Source organism: Stegodyphus dumicola, chromosome 6 (genome assembly GCF_044657685.1).
Source record: "Stegodyphus dumicola isolate Sdum_Otavi_A_Nest chromosome 6, ASM4465768v1".
Taxonomy (NCBI): domain Eukaryota; kingdom Metazoa; phylum Arthropoda; class Arachnida; order Araneae; family Eresidae; genus Stegodyphus; species Stegodyphus dumicola.
The window spans coordinates 776,774-796,408 of NC_140773.1; the positions used below are offsets into that span (position 1 = coordinate 776,774).

Consider the following 19,635-nt stretch of genomic DNA (forward strand, 5'->3'; position numbering starts at 1 on the left):
AGATGATTCCCTCAAGTTGAAAGGCTGAGTCAACCTTGTCCAGCCTGGGGATCGAACTCCGGAGCTGCACGATGCGCTAGCCACTGTGCTATCGGGCCTCGTTCAGCAGCTTGCCTTTTGCCAATTGCTAGGCTACAAAAGACACTTAAAATATTTAATTCCTTTTTCAAATCTTATCACTCATATTATTTACTAACTCTAGGAGTGGTATATAAGTGATACGACTCTATGAGTGGTATGACTTTATACATGAGCAATCACTTGTAGAAAATCTCACGGAAGACAGTACACGGAAAAGGAGGGATGCCTCATGGTGGTCTTTTAAGGTAAACTAGTTCGTATTCATGTTACATATGAAACTAGCTCGTATTCATGTTACATATGGGAAAAACCATGCAGCCAGCCCGTTCGCCGGGACTCGAACCCCAGACCGAACTACCAGTGTTTAATCAGTCGCTGGTGGGCTTCGGAAATCATAACGCTCGCACTTGAAACTTTTGAAAGTCATATCAGGGTCAAATAACTCGATTGTGAAATCATTGAAGGTTAAATAGTTTAAATAACATGAATTTAATTAATGAAATTTAGTTTTCTAATAGAAAAGCTCTTTTGAAATGATTTCTAAGGTCACTCATCCTCACGTCTTGAAATTTGAAAATTTTCAAAGTCATTTCAAGGTTAAATAAAGCGAATACAAAGTCATTCAAAGTTAAATAACTCAACTGACACCCTTAATGAAATTGAAGCTTAGTGATTTTTAGCAGAAAATCATTTTCAAGGTTGAATAACGGATTTTCAAGGTCATTTAGCATCAGATTCTATTATGTTTGTATGTTCAAGAACTTTTGAAAGTCATTTGAAGGTCGAATCGGTAAACTTGAAGGGCATTCAAGGTTAAATAACTCAACTGACACCCTTATTGAAATTGAAGCTTAGTGATTTTTAGCAGAAAATCATTTTGAAGGTTGAATAACGGATTTTCAAGGTCATTTACCATCAGATTCTATTAAGTTTGTATGTTGAAGAACTTTTGAAGGTCGAATCAGTCAACGTGAAGGTCATTCAAGGTTAAGTAGCTCAAACTAAACTCAGGTGAACAAAATTCACCCTCAAGAATAGCCCTTCAAGGTTAAATAACGGACCTTTCAAGGTCATTTACCATCAGATTCTATTAAGTTTGTATGTTGAAGAACTTTTGAAAGTCATTTGAAGGTCGAATCGGTCAACTTGAAGGTCATTCAAGGTTAAGTAGCTCAAACTAAACTCAGGTGAACAAAATTCACCCTCAAGAATAGCCCTTCAAGGTTGAATAACGGATTTTCAAGGTCACTGAGCACGTTTCCGTACTTTTAAGACTTTTAAAAGTCATTTGAAGGTTAAATAAATCGAATATAAGGTCAGTCAAGGTCATATAGGTGAAATAACGCACATAGTGGAATTTAATCTTGGTGGTTTCTAGCAAAAATTTCCTTTTGAAGGTTATTGAAAGTCATTTAAAGGTCAAATCGGTCATACTGAAGGTCATTCAAGGTTAAATTCAAACGTCAAACGAAATTAACGCTTAATTGTTTTTAACAGAATCACTCGTAAAAGTTGATTTTTACTTATTTTATCACTTTTCCTACGTTGCAAACATGAAATTTTAACTTTTTCCATGGTTTTGTAACATCTGATCATCTGGAATAATTAATTAAATAATGTTGCTGCGTGCATACGTGTTCGTAACAGATTGACTTCACACAGAAACAATGAGAGCTTGCTAAAATTTATTTTCACAAAAGAAATACTTTACAGATCTAGAGCTTTTCGCAAAAATACTCATACAGCTCTTCTCAGTATGGCACAGCGCAACCAGTAGTTACCATCTCAAACTACTAATAACATAAACACAACACAATGGAAAACAAATCCAAACAGCGAAGCTCGCACGATCTCTGAACACTCCGTAGTCAGGATTATGCATTTTTCCCAGGGTGTATGAGTTCCTGGCAAATTGCTTTTTCAGCAAGTCCGAGGCCGTTGAGTTCTGCAGCCAGCTTCCTCTTTGAACAACAAGTTTCATATGGAGAAATTCTGTAAGAAGAAAAATACAAATATTAAAAAGATAATGCAGCCATTCTGGCATCAAAACTTACAGTGGCATCAACAATAGAATAAGGAATGCCTTCACATTTTTCTGAATTTTAAAAACGTTTGGGTACCCCATCATGAAAGAATAACTTCCAATAACACCACAGCTGAAAACACAAGAACGCATTTTATTGACTCTAATTTCGCCCTATGGCGCCCAGACAGTATAGTGGTTAGTGGAGCTGACTGCGATACTAAAGGGCCCGGGTTCGAATCCAGGAGAAGGTACGGTTGTAATTATGCGTCCCTTCATAGGAGGCAAAGGTGGTACACCTATTAGTTGCCTCTATAATAAAATGACTCTTATTTCTGGTCAAGCCGAAGCCGGCTGAGGGGTCAGCCATTGGGGGCGGGTCGTTGAATCAGATTTCTTTTGAGAGCTTCAGCAATCTCAAACGCTGTAGTGTTATCTTTTTCCATTAACAGGATGGCCTTGTTAAACAGTGCAATCTGTCCGTGGACAAACCACAAGTAGAGCTCGCCCGTTAAAGCAGTAAACAAGTTTTTTTATTGCTCATGGGCACATTTCTTGGTCTTAAGAAAACGCTTTCAAACCTTCAAAAATCTGTAAAATTCTTTCAAGAGCGGACATCACTGAGAGAAACCGAGTATTCCCGTGTTGAATGAGTTCACGGTACTGTATCTTGAGTTAAAAGACTTGATGACATTTAAAACTATTGCCTCACAGTTAGTTTTTCCGAGTGATATTTTAGGTTAAAAAAACTTAGAAATTAGTTTTGATGGACAAGAATTCGAATTAAATCTTAGGCTATGGTTTGCTGTGTGGTAAGCAATGGTCGCCTATTTCTCTGCTAAGTTTTTGTCATTAGAACTCGCAGTCTTAAAAATAAAAACTGGTCAGGTTTGATGAGCTATCAGCACATGCTTAACTCTTTTGTGTTTACTCGACTGAAAATGGTCTTTTATATCGGGTCGATCACCGTGGGCAAACGAAAACTCAGAATTGCAATGTGAACATTTAGCTCTGTGGTCTTGATCTTGATTACCAGTGCCCGTGCAATACACCTTCTTCAAAAAAAAGGGAATTCATTCTGTAAATCCTCAGTGAATTTACACGACCGTTTTGGCATTTTAATAGAGAACATATAAACTTAAAACGTAAATAAAACAGCGCTAGTTCTCTAACACAACAGGCACCGCTGACAGGAACTGACAACTGAGTGAAGTACCTGATCTCTATCAAGAATTTGAATTGGGAATCCCTTTATTCTTTGTCTCTATCGCAAGCGGCTAGTGGTGAGTCCAATGGGCGAGTCCAATGTTATTGCACACGAAGCGCTGTAGTTTGGAAGGAAATCTCCTCTGGCGCTTTAGCTACGGTGTGCCCAATATTAGACTCGCCCAACGTTGCCTTAGTGACCAATATTGGACTCGCCCAGTATTGGACTCGCCCAACGTTGCCTTAGTGACCAGTATTGGACTCGCCCAGTATTGGACTACTCGCCGAATGTTGATTTAGTGACCAATATTGGACTCGCCCGGAGAGCTTCTCGCATCGAGCATAATAACGAGACAATCACTCTTCTGTAGTCTTCACTATAGAAGTGATATTTATTAGTAGACCATTCATCTTCTATGGTTTTTCACTTTTGATACAGTAGAGAAATAAATGGCAAAGTAATTATCCTAAATAATCCTTCATAATTAATTATTTTTAGACTTTCTTGGTCATCTCTAAAATGAAATTTAATTTTTACCGGGACGTGAAGTAAACCGACCGGGACACCGGGATTTTGTCTGAAAACCAGAACTGACCGTGTCAAGCCGGGGCGTCTGGCAAGTATAGCTATTAGGTCTTATTAAAAGTACACGATGCGGCCCAGCCGGTATAGTGGTTAGCGTCGCTGACTGCCGTGACGAAGGGCCCGGGTTCAAATCCCGGAGAAGGCATGGATGATTGTAAATATATAGTGTCGGTACGACATGTCGTGTGGTTTGGTGAAAGGGGAGAGGGATAGAAGACCCTCGGATCCATCCCCCCTCGGGGTGCTCTCCATCAAAATTTCACTTGCAGGATGCTCAAGGCTGTTGCCAACGACAAGCCTATCTTGCGCTCCTTGCCACGAGGAATTTGATGGGCTTGAGCTGTTGTTATTATCAGATAAACGAGCATAAATAACAAAATCAACAACAACACAAGTGGATGATAAGGGAAGTGCACGTTACGGTGTACACTAGTACGTCACATGTACATTATACACGGTGACCTCTTAACCCTTCAGCACACGCGCATCACTGCGCTACGTTAGTACCCGAGCGGAACAAATTTTACCCCAGTGTTTGTTTTTCGGAGTTCACACCCCCCAACGTGTAAATAAAAGCATTTTCTTTGTTTTCAATGAATGGATAAATGACTAATAGCTTTTTGAATTCTGTTAAACCTTTTTTCCAGTTTTAATTCGAGATAATCTTACTTTAAGTTATACAAACATTTCCATACTGGTTACCTAAAGTATGCCATAAAAATCGAAATTTATGCAAAATTACTAACTTATACGAGTATAAGATATATATATGATTTTTTATATTAGAAAAATCCGTTTTCATATATACATATTTTTTAAACATAAGTGTTTATTATAAAGAGTGGTTTGATAAAGTACTAGAGGAATATGAAAAGGCTGCATTCTTACTAGCTTTTTTTCCTTAAAACTGAATATAATGTCATACAATTATTCATATCAAAGAATAGATTATAAATAAGAATATTAAAAAATATAAATAACACATAGTTTTTCCGCCCACCCCCTCTTACCTGAGTTTATTATTCAAATAATCTCCTCACATTGAACAATCCTCACATAGTGTGATAACATATTTTTGCAAACAAGTACATATTTTTGCAAACGCTGGAGTGCTGCTCTCAGCACTCCAGCGTAATATAATAGGAAAAACAACACCTTTAATTCATCTACGTTTGTCTCTTGTGCATCACGTTCTCTAGAGAATTTGTTTCTTATTGATGAAATGTAAATGTTTGTTGATTTTACCAAATCTTCCATTATTTATTCATCAATAATTTGCAATAAACACTCAGTTGGATGTTTCAAATTTCTAAAGCTTTTCTTGACACTATACTGTGCAGCCGTGTCCGAACGTTTTTCGAGGGTAATTTTTTACTTCAAATTGTTCCATCTATTCAAACATAAAAATTATATGATGTCAAAGAAGATCATGGGGATCATCATATCACTGATCAGAAACAGTTTCGTGAGTACTTTCAGAAATATTATCGCACTCAGAATCGGAATTTTCGATTTCGCTATCAGTTTCAACACTAGCGAGAAGAACCCGCAGTCGTTGCTGTTCTCGTTCGTACGCACGCATCTCAATGAATGTCTCCCTGGAAGTGAAACGTTAGTACACGCGCGGGGTATCTACAATCCCGTTGCACATGCCTTACCCGAAAACACAAAAATCCCATGGACACGGGAAAAATTCCTTTGGACGACCACTTCCTAACCTTGATCTTGAAAGGTACATAAAGTACTAGAAAGTTCACGTACGACCTTCTCTTATTTTCTAAGAAAAGACTACGTGGGTGGTGGATTTTTCCCCAGCGCGTGTGCTGACGGGTTAAAGAAATTTTCCGTATTAGGTTGCATTTAATGAAGGGAATTTTATTGCTTTAATTTGTTTTTGTGTCGTAAGTGATTTATGCCATTAGTAAAATATGTGCTATGTGAACCAAAGAGGAAATACCTCAATGAAAACTAAATAGTTGAGCTTAAGAAGGCCATCTTCAAGGTAGGGTTGCTTACTTGCATGAGTTTTCTTGTGATTTTTATCATACTTGATGATTTTTCAACTCAGGTTTATTTAAACATACACGAAACTAAATCATTTGCATAATTTTATGAAGTACAAAGTCGGGAAAACTTTCTGAACAAGAATTTACCGGATTTTTAATTCCTGGGAGAAATTTTACATTTCTTTTAAGTTCTAGAACCAAATTCAATAGTCGTCATCAACAGCGATCGAGCGGTAAAGTCGCTGAACATTGGTCATTCCGACCTAGGTTCGAATCCAGGTCAACTTGCTCGCGTTCCTCACGCTGTTTTCTTTCGTTAAATTCACGTTCCTCTATTTCTTTTCGTTCCTCAATAACGCGAAAAAATAAATCTTTAGTGAACTCTTCATTATATCCCTTACTCGTTAAAATGGCATCTTTAATATTAACTATTGTCATTTTTGCTAAAACACACATATCTTGTTTACGCCCTTTAGCAAAAAACGACATGATGACGCGTTTCACTTAAAATAAATTCTTCGATTGTAGAGACATTAGGATTTTTTGGAAGCAGGCAAGATGAAAAATTAGCAAACCGTCTTCGCCGGGGATCGAACCACGAACCTCTGGAATACCGGCTCAGCGTGCTACCGTTACACCACGAAGGCTCGCTAGAGAAGCGGGAGAAATAACTTATGCGATGAAAAAAAAAACACTTTATTATGGTTAGGTTGTAATGCGGTCACCTTATCCAGAAACGATTTGTAGTAATTTTACTACAGAATGGCACTATACTAAAGTTAGTTGTATCAAAAGAAAACAATGTCAAAATAATATATCAAAAACTCTCTCTTCATTAAAAGAATTCTTCGATTGTAGAGACCAAATTACAGGGCTTAGAAATGGCACAGTTTAAATAAAATCAATAAAATCCTTTTCTGTTAATTATTTCTATTCTCAAAGGACAAAATAAAACATTCATAGATAGCGATATATTTATGAAACTAAAAGAATTACGCGCATCTGCATGGGCGTTTTCGTGGTTTTCTTCATTTGTAACATGTATACGAGGCAGTTTCCCTTAGAAACTGTTCACGAAGACATCCCTCCAGTTAGGCCCTTAGTGCTCTTAGCCATAATAAACTAAACCGAAAGGCAGACATCATCAATTTATAATATTCTAGAATCTAATTCTTTTCAGCAGTTATTTGAAGAACTAACTTACTTACTTTAGGATATTAAAAAATTGCTTAGTAATTTAATTTATAAATCAAAGTTCAAAAAACAATTTAAAATTGTGTTTGCTTAATAGATATACCTAAGATGTAATAGAACGCTAGTAAGAAAAGCAGTGTGGAAAATAATGCTTTGTTATAATTTACCTGCTCCGCACTAAGGCACTATACGAAAGGGAGCGATGCTTTCATGGAGGACATTCTAAGAGGAACTGGCCCGTTTTTAACGTTACACATGGCCGCTGATGGGCCTGTCAATAATGCTTAATACAGTAAATAACTTTCGTGATATTTAAAAACTCGATTCAGTCGAAAACCATAAATTAAAAACTTTGCTCTAAATTATAAAATGTTGCTTTGTTAAATATAATTAGCCTATTTCAAAATTTAACATTCAAAAGTGCTCATTAATAAAACGGTATAAAATAATGTAACGCTAATAAATAAAGAGGAAAAATGAAAGTTAAAAAAAATTGTCTCACCATTTTCTTTTAATTCGTAGTAAAAGTACTTGATACTCTTCTGTTGTCGCAACCGGATTCGGAAATGTCCGTATGTATGCATGTATAACGTACACATACTCATACATAGGTACACACATATACATATGCATATACGAACACATACATCCATACATACATGCATATATTCATTTCATACATTTCTGAATCTGGTGCTGATAACCGAAGAGTACGAAATATTTATATTAGCATTTCTCTGAACTTTTGTAACATAAAATCATGACACTTTAAAAGAAAGTGAAGATCGAAACAAAAATACGTACAAAAAAGATATTTTCCTGGATCTTCAGACATAATACTTCATATTAACTGATTGCCGAGTTTCCAACAGCGGGCTGCATCCAAAGAGTTCTACGCCTGAAAAAGAGAAAATATAAAAATATTTCAATATGAACGAAAGCAGTTCTATACACACCTGGAAAAGAAATTTTTAATATGAATGAGATAAGTTCTATACGCTGCCAAAACCGGTATAGTGGTTAGCGTGGCTGACTGCGGTGACGAAGGCCCCGGGTTCGAATCCCGAAGAAGGCATGGATGTTTGCAAATGTGTAGTGCGGTATGGTGGAACTCGAAGTATACGGTGAGCCAAAAACTATCGTGTGCACACGAGCTCGTGGAGCTTCCTAGTGTGGTTTGGTGGAAGTGGAAATGGGTAGGAGACCCTCCATTCCCCCCTGGGGGTTTGCACTTCATCAAAATTGTGGGTGGAACTCAGCTAAATCGGATTCGCAAGTGTAAGGTACTCAAGGTTGATGCCAAAGACAGGAAAGTAGTGTGGAATGTCAATAATGCTTTGTTATTGCAGTGTACGTATCTTACGCTCCTTGCCACATGGATCTTTATCTCTAGGCAGAATAGCAGAAAATGCATCATCTACTCTGATTCTCTGAGTGCTCTTGAATCAATAAATACAAAGGTCTTAGAAATTTTAAAGCCACACCTCCGTTTGAGAAACGCAGGTTATTATATTGCATACTGCTGGGTGCCTGGAGACGCTGGCATCAAAGGCAATGAACTCGCCAATATTGCAGCAAAATCTGCTGATATTACCTCAGAAAAAGATGTCCCTTTTACAGGCATACGGAATTACATTAGAACAAATTTCTTGTTCAGGTGGTAAGAATTCTGCGAATGCCCAACTCTGAACAATTTAAGGCAGCTAAAACCCAATTTGGAGTACAGGGAATCGAAAGGAGGATGTACTACTCACTCGCTTACGAATTGGTCATTGCAGACTGACATATCAGTACCTCTTGAAAGGAGATAATGAGCCTATTTGTGGCACTTGCAACGTTCCCGTTTTAGTCAATCCCATTTTAACCTGCTGTCCTGCTTTTAGTCAGAAACGTGAATTTTATTTCAACTCTACGAATGTTAACTTAACAGATCTCATTGGAAGAAACCTCACATCAACCTCATAAGTTTTTTAAAAGACATCTCCTTTTACCATATGATTTGAACTACATTTTATCCTGCTCTACCTGATGCTACAGCATTTTTCAGTCATTTCTGCCTGGACATTTTAAAGTCATTTCTCCATGCCTTCATCAGCATTTCAGGTTCATTTCATCAATTCACTCGATACAGTGTGTTTATGCATCTTGAATTTTACTTACCATTTGTCTGGCGCATAATAACCCTCGAGGTTTTGTGCCATTTAAAAAATCAACCAACCAACCAACTTTGCCACGAGGAATTTTTGGGCTTGGGCTGGTGTTACTATCAGACAAGTGAGAATAAGTAACAACAACAAGTTTTTATATTCTCAAACTACCTTCGGCTTCATCTTGGACTTGACTCGTTTCAGTTTATACTTATCTGCCCATCACCGGCCGAGCGGTAAAGTCACTCGTTGGTAGTTTGCTTCGAGGTTCGACTCCCGCGTACGGCCAGGTCGCATTGGGCGTTTCCGTGGTTTCCCTCATGTGTAACGTATTTACCAGCCAGTTTCCCTTAAAATGTTTTCCACGAAACCATTCCTTCCCTTATGCATATAGCCCTAGGGGTTTTGCCGTAATCACATATACAAAGGGTTTATCCTTACAATAGGAAATTTTAGTGTTTTTTATACATACACTCTAAATCTCGCAGAGTGGGATTTGGAGGGTGACAGCAGTTTTCGCTCCGTTGCGTGTCAAACAACGCAAATTTACTGTCTTGGTAGCAGAACATGTTTCCCACTTGCAATAATAACCTTGGGGAAGGGAGTGAATTGAAGGAGCAGGACGACCCCCTGTCTTGTCATCGTCCACCCAGACTGACCAAACAAGTTTGTTCTTTGGCTAAGCGCCATTTCAAGCGAGGACAGTCGTAACAATGGATACAGCTCCTTTGCCAAAAGTAAGTTCGCTTTTAAAATATATATACAATTATTTCTTAATATAAATATCTTAATTATTATAAATTATAGTTAGTTTGCTCTTTTTTTTTAGGTGTCTGTAAATTTGCTTTAAGAGTGTAATGCTGTAACGTAGTTTTATTTATTATGTACTGCTAACACAATGAAAGCTGTACGTATGGATGGTACTTTTTGTAAATAATTCTTAACATTATTTTTATTTTTGAACAATTTACACAAAGCTATCGAATTTAATTATTTAAATTTAGTTTTGCATGCATTCCTATTTCAAATAGGAAGAACAGCGGTGGAAAAAAAAAATGCATACTAAAGTTTTGATTTTTTTTATAACACAAGTGTGTAAATTATTTGGTAGTATTGGAAGAAATAAAAACCGTATACTTTACTGAATTTCCTATTGAACTCATATCGTTTTCAGCTTCTAGTAGTTTTTAATAGATTTTTAACTTTCATTTTTTATAAATTCTGCTTATAGTTTGCGACAATAAAATTCACTTACTGTTGCAAAGCTGAATTTTTCCAAAATATTCCACTACTTGGGTCATATCAGCATTCTAAAACTTATATTTTTGCAAATATGTTGTTATTCTCGAGAGTGTAGGTGTAACTAAGGCCTCTTGAACATTCAAAAGTCCGGGAGACCAATAAAGCTGCTAAGACGGCTTTCCGTTTACGATTTAAAAAAAATCTTGCATTCTTTAAAAAAGACTGAAAGCTTCAGATTTTAAATTACGTCCAAAGGGGCATTTTTTTAACATTTTGTGTGTTACCTTTATTTATTAAATATCACGTTCTTCGCACTTAAACCATAAAAACATTCAACAGCAATATCGCAAAATAATTTTAAAATGAACATATCTTTAGAATTTCCAATACAGAGTCTCGCGAGCTGGAGATATATATATATATATATATATATATATATTTTACTCGTACAGTCTTGCCATTGCTCGCTTTGAAATCGTTTACTTTGTTAATCAAAAATTCGTTGAAGTATTACAAAATATTAAATAATAAAGCAAATAATAAAACCAATTTCAAATTCAAATTAGGGCTTCCACATGCCCATATTCTATGGAAGATTACCTTATTCAAATTTTGTTGGCTCTAGGTACCGTTGTTTTATTATAATGCGAGAAACATACATACATTCATGCAGATTCTTCATTATTTAATTTCTTTTAATATAATGTTTGGTGGCAGCAATTTGAAATGAAACATATCGGGAATATGCAAAATGCAAAATATATGCAAAATGCCAAAACGAAATTAACAGTCCTTTGAAATGAAACATATCGGGAATATGCAAAATGCAAAATATATGCAAAATGCCAAAACGAAATTAACAGTCCTTCTGGGAGAATTGCCCCTTTGGACTAAAAGAAAACCCAGCTATTTAAAAAAAATAATAAGTTTTGATTTTCTGATGACAAACTGAAAAACTATTGTATTATTAAATATTCCAGGTAATTCATGCAGATAACTATTTAATGAGAATTCATTTTCAATCAAAGACCAAGCATAAAATTTTTGTACCTTGTCCCATTCTACATAGGTTCTATATTCCTAATACTTGTGCCACAGCAAATTGTCAAATTTATCTGCCCCTTGTCTTTTTTTTAAACTGTAGCACAATAAAATACTTTTTTCAGGAGGCGTTACATAATAGTTCAAAATTATCAGATTTTTATAACTGCAAGAAGTTCCCGAAGATGCTGTTAATGTCCTAAAAGGTAATTTTATTTTCTACTCTGTTTTAAATTAAAAACTATACCTAGTCCGGATTTTTGAAAATTCCAGATATTCAGTTGACTTTATATGCTATATACATGTATTTATTTTATGCTAAATATGTATTTACTGACAAATATACGTATATGCCAATATATAATATGTACACCAAATGTTTATTTCTTTTAATGCAAATAAGAAAATTAAAAAAAAACAGTATTTATTTCTAAAAAATGTAAGGCATGTTTTTTTCAGACTTAATTAAATAGTAAAATTCGTTTATATCTAAACATTTTTATTTCAACTGAAACAAAACGACTTTTTATATGTAAGCCATAAAACCTAAATGTTTGATGCATTTTTATTTTATAATATGAAAATTAAGCAATATTGCCTTATATTTGTGGCAGCGCCTATCATATTTAAAAAAATTAACTTATTTTATTAACAGATAATAGAATGCACAATTAAAAAACAGCTTCCCCTCCCTTCTATTGCGGGAGAAAACCTAATTCGACGGGTTATTTTTATTTATTTATTTCCCCCTTCTAAGAAAACTTGTCAGGCATACTTTCAAAATTGTCGAAATATATACTAATTTAAACGATAATTCTAAAATGATTCATAGATTAATTCATATACATCAACTCAATAGTTAGAAAGTTAAACTAATGACATTTACTTATTACTTTTCAAGATTATTGCCTTTTCATTTCAATTAGTTATTATATCTTCTCCTAGTGATATTAAAATGAGTGAGGATCTGATGAAGTAATGTTCAAAATAATATAATTGTTTACATTAGCAAAAGCTATTGTTGTATCAAACAAGTCTTATAAACCTTTTCTTATCCACAGTCCTTTAAAGTAGGAAAGAAATGTAAGTAACCTGATTTTAATAAACTCATATGAATTCATTTCCTGGTTTAGATAGGATTTAAAGACTCAGGTAACACAGCTTGTTTACATTTTCAATAACTAAGTTATGTGAACACTGTTAGAGGTGTAGCCAGAGTTCTTGCTGCCTCACTCAGTGCACAATAAAAAGTCTATAAAATGTCAAAATGATATACATAAAAACAAAATATCTGGGTTTAGTTTTGAAACAAAACATTAATTCTAATACCGTAAAGTACTATTTTGTTTGTTTTCCTTATACACAAAATCATTAATAGTATTCTAAAAGTTTGATTTACTATTCTATCAGCTGATTTGTAGACAGTATGGTACAATTTCTCAGTCTTAGGTGTTTTTTAATCCATTTGTACTTTGCAAAATTCTTCTCGCAACAGTCATGAAAAAAATTTACAGATGTATATCAGTATTTGGAACTGCATTCTGAAATTTTATGAACTGCAGAAGTTCAAAGTTACCATCCTTCCACCTGCCTTCGAAAACACTACCGCAAAGAATCCAGTAAATGTAAACGCTGCAAAAGCACAAAGCTGGTAGAATTCTCTTGCGGCCTCCTCGCTTTCTTTCGCTGCTGTTCAAAATTTATTTGCATGTGTCATTTTTTCTCAATTTATTATTATTTTGTCTGATTTCCGTGCTATGTTTTCTAAAAGTGATTTTAAAGTGTTTGCAAAGAAAATTTACAAAACTGCATACTCGAGTACTTGTCTCGGCATGAAATTAAGCATAATGGTTGAGATACAGTCAAAGAACTATTAAATTGCGTTTAAAGAATGTTTCCTTCTAAGATAATATGTTGCCGAAAATTTTCTTAACGGAACAGTTTTTGGAACAATTTTGAGAAAATGGGGGAAGGCCAAATTGATTTCAGTAACTAATATTTACTTTATGTAAATTTTACTTACGTATGCTTAATATTATATTTCTTGCTGCTCATTCAGAATCGTACCTAGGGTTTTCAGCGCCCAGGGACAACTGAAGATTTCGCGCCCCCTACTACTTCCCAAGGATAGAAAACATTTAATTCTAAAATGCCGTAACATCAGTTTGGCGCCCTTTGGATCCTGCGCCCGGGGACAGATGCCCCTTGCCCTCCTCTAGCTACGCCCCTGCGCTCATTTTAATTTATATGCCCTAAATACCATGTTTAACAGGCTGTTTACTTACAAATGCTTAATATCATGCTTTTTCTCCGAACATTAATGCACATCCCCTGAATATTACCCACCAGCGGCAAAGTCGCTGAGCACTGGTAGTTCGGTCCAGAGTTTGAATCGCATGAAGAAGCTGGCTGCATGGACTTTTTTGTGGTTTTCTCCATGTGTAACGTGTATACGAACCAGTTTGCCTTAGAAAGACCTCCACAGAGGCATTCTTCCCATTAGGCAGATTTTTGATGGCATGTCAGCAACTAAAGGACAAATAAAGGCTTTGAAAAGCTGTCAGAATTTTATCGAAGCTGTCGAAATTATGCTTGGCAGTAGATTGGATCAAGCTCTGAATACAAAAACAGGTCAATTTGAAACCAAAATTGTAAAAGAAACATTTCAGTATGTTTCAGTCATAAAAACAATTGAATGTAAGAAATTGTATAGATTGCCATGTAAGAAATTGTATAGAAACTGAAACAATTTCTAATGATAGACATTTAAAAAAGTTTTCATCTTTTTACGTCCCAAGAATTTTGAAATATGTGGAAACAAAACGCCCTGATCTTCTGGTACCAAGTATTGCTGATTTCAGTGGTAAAAATCTTTAAAAATTCAACTAGGATTATAGATGATAGAATTTAATTAGGATTATAAATGATAGAATACTTTAAAACTTTTCTTTGTTTACTTTTTAATTACCTAGAGTAAAGTAATTTTGCATCTATTACTCACATTGGTCTTTATTCTTAAATGGCTTATAGTTTTTTCCTTCTGGCTCTTAAAGATAAGCGGTAAATGCATGTGCCTCTAGTGCCAAAGGCCTTTTTAATGATAGTTTTGTAGTCATTATGTAATAAACGTGTATATATATATATATATATATATATATATATATATATATATATAGATAGATAGATGACCTAAAAGCATTAGTTTTGCTCACAGAACTTTTGCTCAGCTAAAATTATTGGAAAGAAAGAGGGAAAAAGGTTTTATTCATTATTAATGAGTAAATATTTGGCATAAGTCTATGCATAAAAAATAATTTCATATGCTTAGCTATAAAATTCTTTTCATAGGATAATATTTTTAGTTTGCAGTGTATGTATATGTAAATAAGCTATTGATACTATATGTAAGTGAGCTGAGCTGCATATACTTTGAAATTTGCTACATATTCTATCTTGAAAGGTTCATGTGTGATATTTATATAGTTTCAATTAATTATTACATTTCACATGCAATTTTTATCCAGTATATGTCTTTTATATATACTTTTATTTTTATTTTTGTAGGGTAAAGGCAAAGCAAGTATTTTAGCATCAGGTTGTTATTTGAAAGAAAAAAAAAAAAAAAAAAATCCAAATTCTGCACTTCTAATATTTGCTAAATGTAAGTATTGAGGAATTTTGATATGCTTTGCACTAACTTTCATTTTAAGAGGGCAGATTATATTAAAATGAGCCATTTTACAGCAGTGAATGTATTTGGCCTCATGTGGCTAAAATTCATCTTCTCAGGCTGCTTTCGACTATTGTACCCACAGATGATGCATGGTCATTTAGCTAATTTCTGTAGAATTGGAATTGCATTGATTTGAATGTCACCTACATACTAGCAAATATTTCGAGAGAGTAAGATGGTTTGTAATATGTGTGATGCCTTTATATGATCTAAATCTAAAGCATGACACTAATCATATATATGCATGTATATACAGTGAACATAGATTTTTTTTTTTTTTTTAACTTGTAAAGTGATGGAAAAATTGCTTCAAGGTGAAATTCAAAAGATACACTTCCAGCCAGACTATAGCGATCATGAAATCAAGAACAAACATCTTTACAATAACAATAGTTTATTATGAACAACAATAGTTTATTATGAAGGGATGATACTTGTTTTCATAAGGAAAAGACAGACTAATTCTCCATATAGTTTGTTCTTTTTACATTTTTATGTACATTATTTTTATTACATTTTTCATTAAGAAGCAACGCACAGATAGACTATCCTATTTTATATTTGCATCAATATAACATTTACATATTCCTATATGTATTTATACTGCATTTTTACAGAAACTAAAAGCAAAAGACCTCTATGTGAATAAAATTACTAGGAATTACTTATTTTTGAAAGAAGAAAAATTTTCTGGCGATATTTTTTAATTGGAAAGATAAACTTTCTAGTATGGCTCATTGGTATTTGACTTCTCCTAATAGATAGGTAATGGATGTATTCTTAATAAAGAAATTTATTTTCAGGGAATGGAAGACATGGAATCTCTTGGACCAGCTCAGAATAAACAGCCCATTATAGTGTGCATTACAAGTTCATTCTATATTAAAGCAGTAAATCACTTAAAAGCATGCCCAAATCATGCCATGAAGGCATTTGACATTCTATTTAAAACTAATTTTGTATTTAGCTTCAATATGCACATACATCAACAAATTTTTATAATTTTGTGGCAAGCCTTTTGTATAATGTCAGCACTCCTAGAGCTTGTGTGGACTCTTTAAATACATGTTCGAGTCTGAATTTATTGCATTTTGTACATGCATTACATTTCATATTTTTAATGTCATTTTAGTGTCATATTTTCCATTTTTATATATGTATATATATGTACATATATTTCCTAATAAAGAGTTTTTCATGCAATGCTTGTTTTCACTTATATTTAAAATACTTTGTTCATTGAAATTATTATAATTCTGCAGTTATGGTAATGATTCCTATTCGGATTTAATCAATAAATGAAATACATAATAAATTTCAGCAGAATTATGAAAAATGAATTTTTAGCTTACACATGTGAGCTATAATCCATATTATTTCATTTTAAAATTTACTTTATTTTTCCCAAATGAGACTTGGAATTAGCATATATAAAAATAAGTTATAGTCTAAAAGTATATGTAAGCATTTATTCACCTGTAATGATTAATGTATAGGAATTTGTATGCATATAACTTTTCAAAAATAGAAAGCGTAACAAGCTAACTGAAGATTTTAGACTTTATTCATAATTTGGGGTAATAATTAATTTTAAGCTCTTCATAATTATGTAATAAGAAATAGAAACATTTCTTTTGCAATATTTTGTGCAATATATGAAGCTAAAAACAATAGCATGAGAGTATTTTATGGTTACTTATTTTCTGAATCTCATACATTAAAAATAAAGCTGAATAGTTTTCATGTAAGGGAAATTAAATTCGCATTTGTTTCTTACTTCAATGTATATTAAAATTTATTATTCGATTTTTTATGCATATTATGCTCAAGTAGACAAACTACTAGTAACATCAATTCACAAATTGTATTAATATAGTCACTTATAAGTAGCATTTTAAGAAGTTAAATCTATCAGATTATGATACAGGTTTACTGACACATATATATATATGATCAGCTGTTCTAACACATTCAAATTTTCATTATAAAATTTATCAAGAACTATTTTTAATAAATTACTTTTCCAACTAGAAAGTAGTTCCAACAACTAGATTTAATGGAAAATTTAGCTTACAATTTACATGATTACGTGCCCAAATCTTGTGAATAAGCATAATTTGCTTTTTTAAATTAAAATATGTATACAAAATTTAGAATGTATATCACTATATATATATATATATATATATATATGATTCATCTAAAATGATTTTTTTTTAAATTTCTTTTATGAAACTAAGAATTTTTTGATTTCTCAAATCAAATTTTGAAAATATCTGAAATATTTATTCAAAGTTTTAAGTACCTGAAAAACCTTATTTTTTATTCAAAAGTTAAGTTTTTCATTGCGAATATCTTGCTATTCCAGTTTTTATATATAAGTTGCATTGACGTTCTTATTTTTATTGCTTACTACACATAAAGGCAAAAGCCATGTTTCTGTAAAATAAAATATATTTTACAGAAACTGTGAGAAAGTGATAGTGTTAAGTATTTCAGAATGTTAACTACACCGAATTTCCAATATTTTAATATGGATGTAATTTTTTTTATATGTATATTTCGTTAGATCTCGAAAGAAATCTCATCGCCAATAAATGTTTAAGTAAGTACATAGGTAGCAAATCTAAAACAGATGTATATATCAGATAATTAAAATCACAATAGCATGTTAAAAAGTAGTGTAAAATATTTTTTTCAAGAGATAATATTTTAACCAGATATCTAAAACAATACATCAGCTATAAAGTTTACATAGCAAATACCAATTTTCAGTTTGCCTATAAAATAATTATATAAAAATCGCACCATCAAGGAGTGAGCAGACTATTATTATAACTCCTTGTAATGTGTGTGGTTTCACCCGAATATCGGGCGATATCTGACTATCGAAGAAGAGCGAACGAAGAAAGGGTCACTCCTGTTTTTGTGTGAAAAGGGACCGCTTTTTACTAGAGTGAAATATCGCTCCTTCGAGGTTGGTGCCATTTTGGCATTAGAGGGAGGTGGGATATCACTCCTTTAGAATCGGATAGGACTCTTTCGAATTTAGAGTGTAATAAGTGGTAAATAAGAGGAAGAAATAAATATGTGATAAACATCTGAGCCGAAACGCTATCTTTACATAACACATAACACTATGCATATGAGAAAAATATTTACGCCAATTATATATGTTATTAGAAGCTCAGCACTTTTTATTGTAGTCTACACGAAAAAGATGTTACGTTAATTTAAGCGTACAGAAACGTTGCTGTTGTTTCCTGTTTGCAATCAATGCACACAAGTCATTTGATCGAGGAAATAGTTTATTGCGATCTGTTATTGCGATCTGTGGATGCTTATCCAACAATATTTCTGTCATGTCCCATGATCTTTTGCGTGCTTTAAGATTTAAGCAAGATAGTTGAAAATACTTTGCCACGCAATTTTCTGTACAAAATAAAATAATTAAAGCATCGTCGATTGCTTCTGAAACATTTCATTGCGAAGTTAGATCAAATATAGGAAATTATGAAGATTTCACTACCTGGTTGAAATAAATACAAACACATGTTGGATACTTCTCAAAAGTATCGATGTGAAATATTACTTAGTAAGCGGTAAATAAGATGAAGAAAGAAATCTATGATAAACATTTGAGCCCAAATGCAATTTCTACCTAAAACTATGCGTTGAGAAAAAATATTTACACCAATTATATGTAAATAAAAGTCTATATGAAAAAGATGTTCTATAATAATAAAATATCGATGTAAAATATTACTTAATAAGTGGCAAATAAGATGAAGAAAGAAATCTATGATAAACATCTGAGCCCAAATGCAATCTTTACATAAAACTATGCGTATGAGAAAAAATATTTACACCAATTATGTAAATAGAAGTCAGCACTTTTTATGACAGTCTATATGAAAAAGATGTTCTATAATAATAGCCAATGCAGAATTTTATTCAAAGTGAATTTTACTAATTTGCATTCGTATACATTTAGTGTTAAATTTCACCTTTAATAACTGCTCACTCTTAAATGTACTCAGTGGCGTAACTAGAACTCTTGGGCCCCTATGCGAAAACATTTTTGGGCCCCTTATTAAATTTACAGTACTTTTAAGACTGGTAAGGGGGTGGATATATATTCTGCCAATTGCAATAAAAAGTGAAGTGCACAACTAGCTATTATAGCACTCCATATACAAGTTAGAGTTATGCGAGATATATATCTCTGTCTCACTGTACACATACGTATGCACATATACGCGAACGTACAAATGTCATGAAAAATCCCTTTTGAATCCGTTTTAAGCGCATTTTATAATCCTTTTTTAAAGGAAGAGCCCTTTATTCTGTCCGTACGTACAGATGTCACGAAAGCA

The 19,635-nt window shown here is 33.4% G+C and overlaps 1 long non-coding RNA gene across 1 annotated transcript; it reads left to right on the plus strand.

The window, feature by feature from the left end:
- The first annotated feature begins 9,847 nt into the window (after window positions 1-9,847).
- LOC146996641 (uncharacterized) lies at window positions 9,848-15,396 on the plus strand. The gene is made up of 3 exons (XR_015041437.1): window positions 9,848-9,980; window positions 11,652-11,732; window positions 15,091-15,396. It is a non-coding gene; the product is annotated as an uncharacterized LOC146996641 (long non-coding RNA).
- Window positions 15,397-19,635: the final 4,239 nt, after the last annotated feature.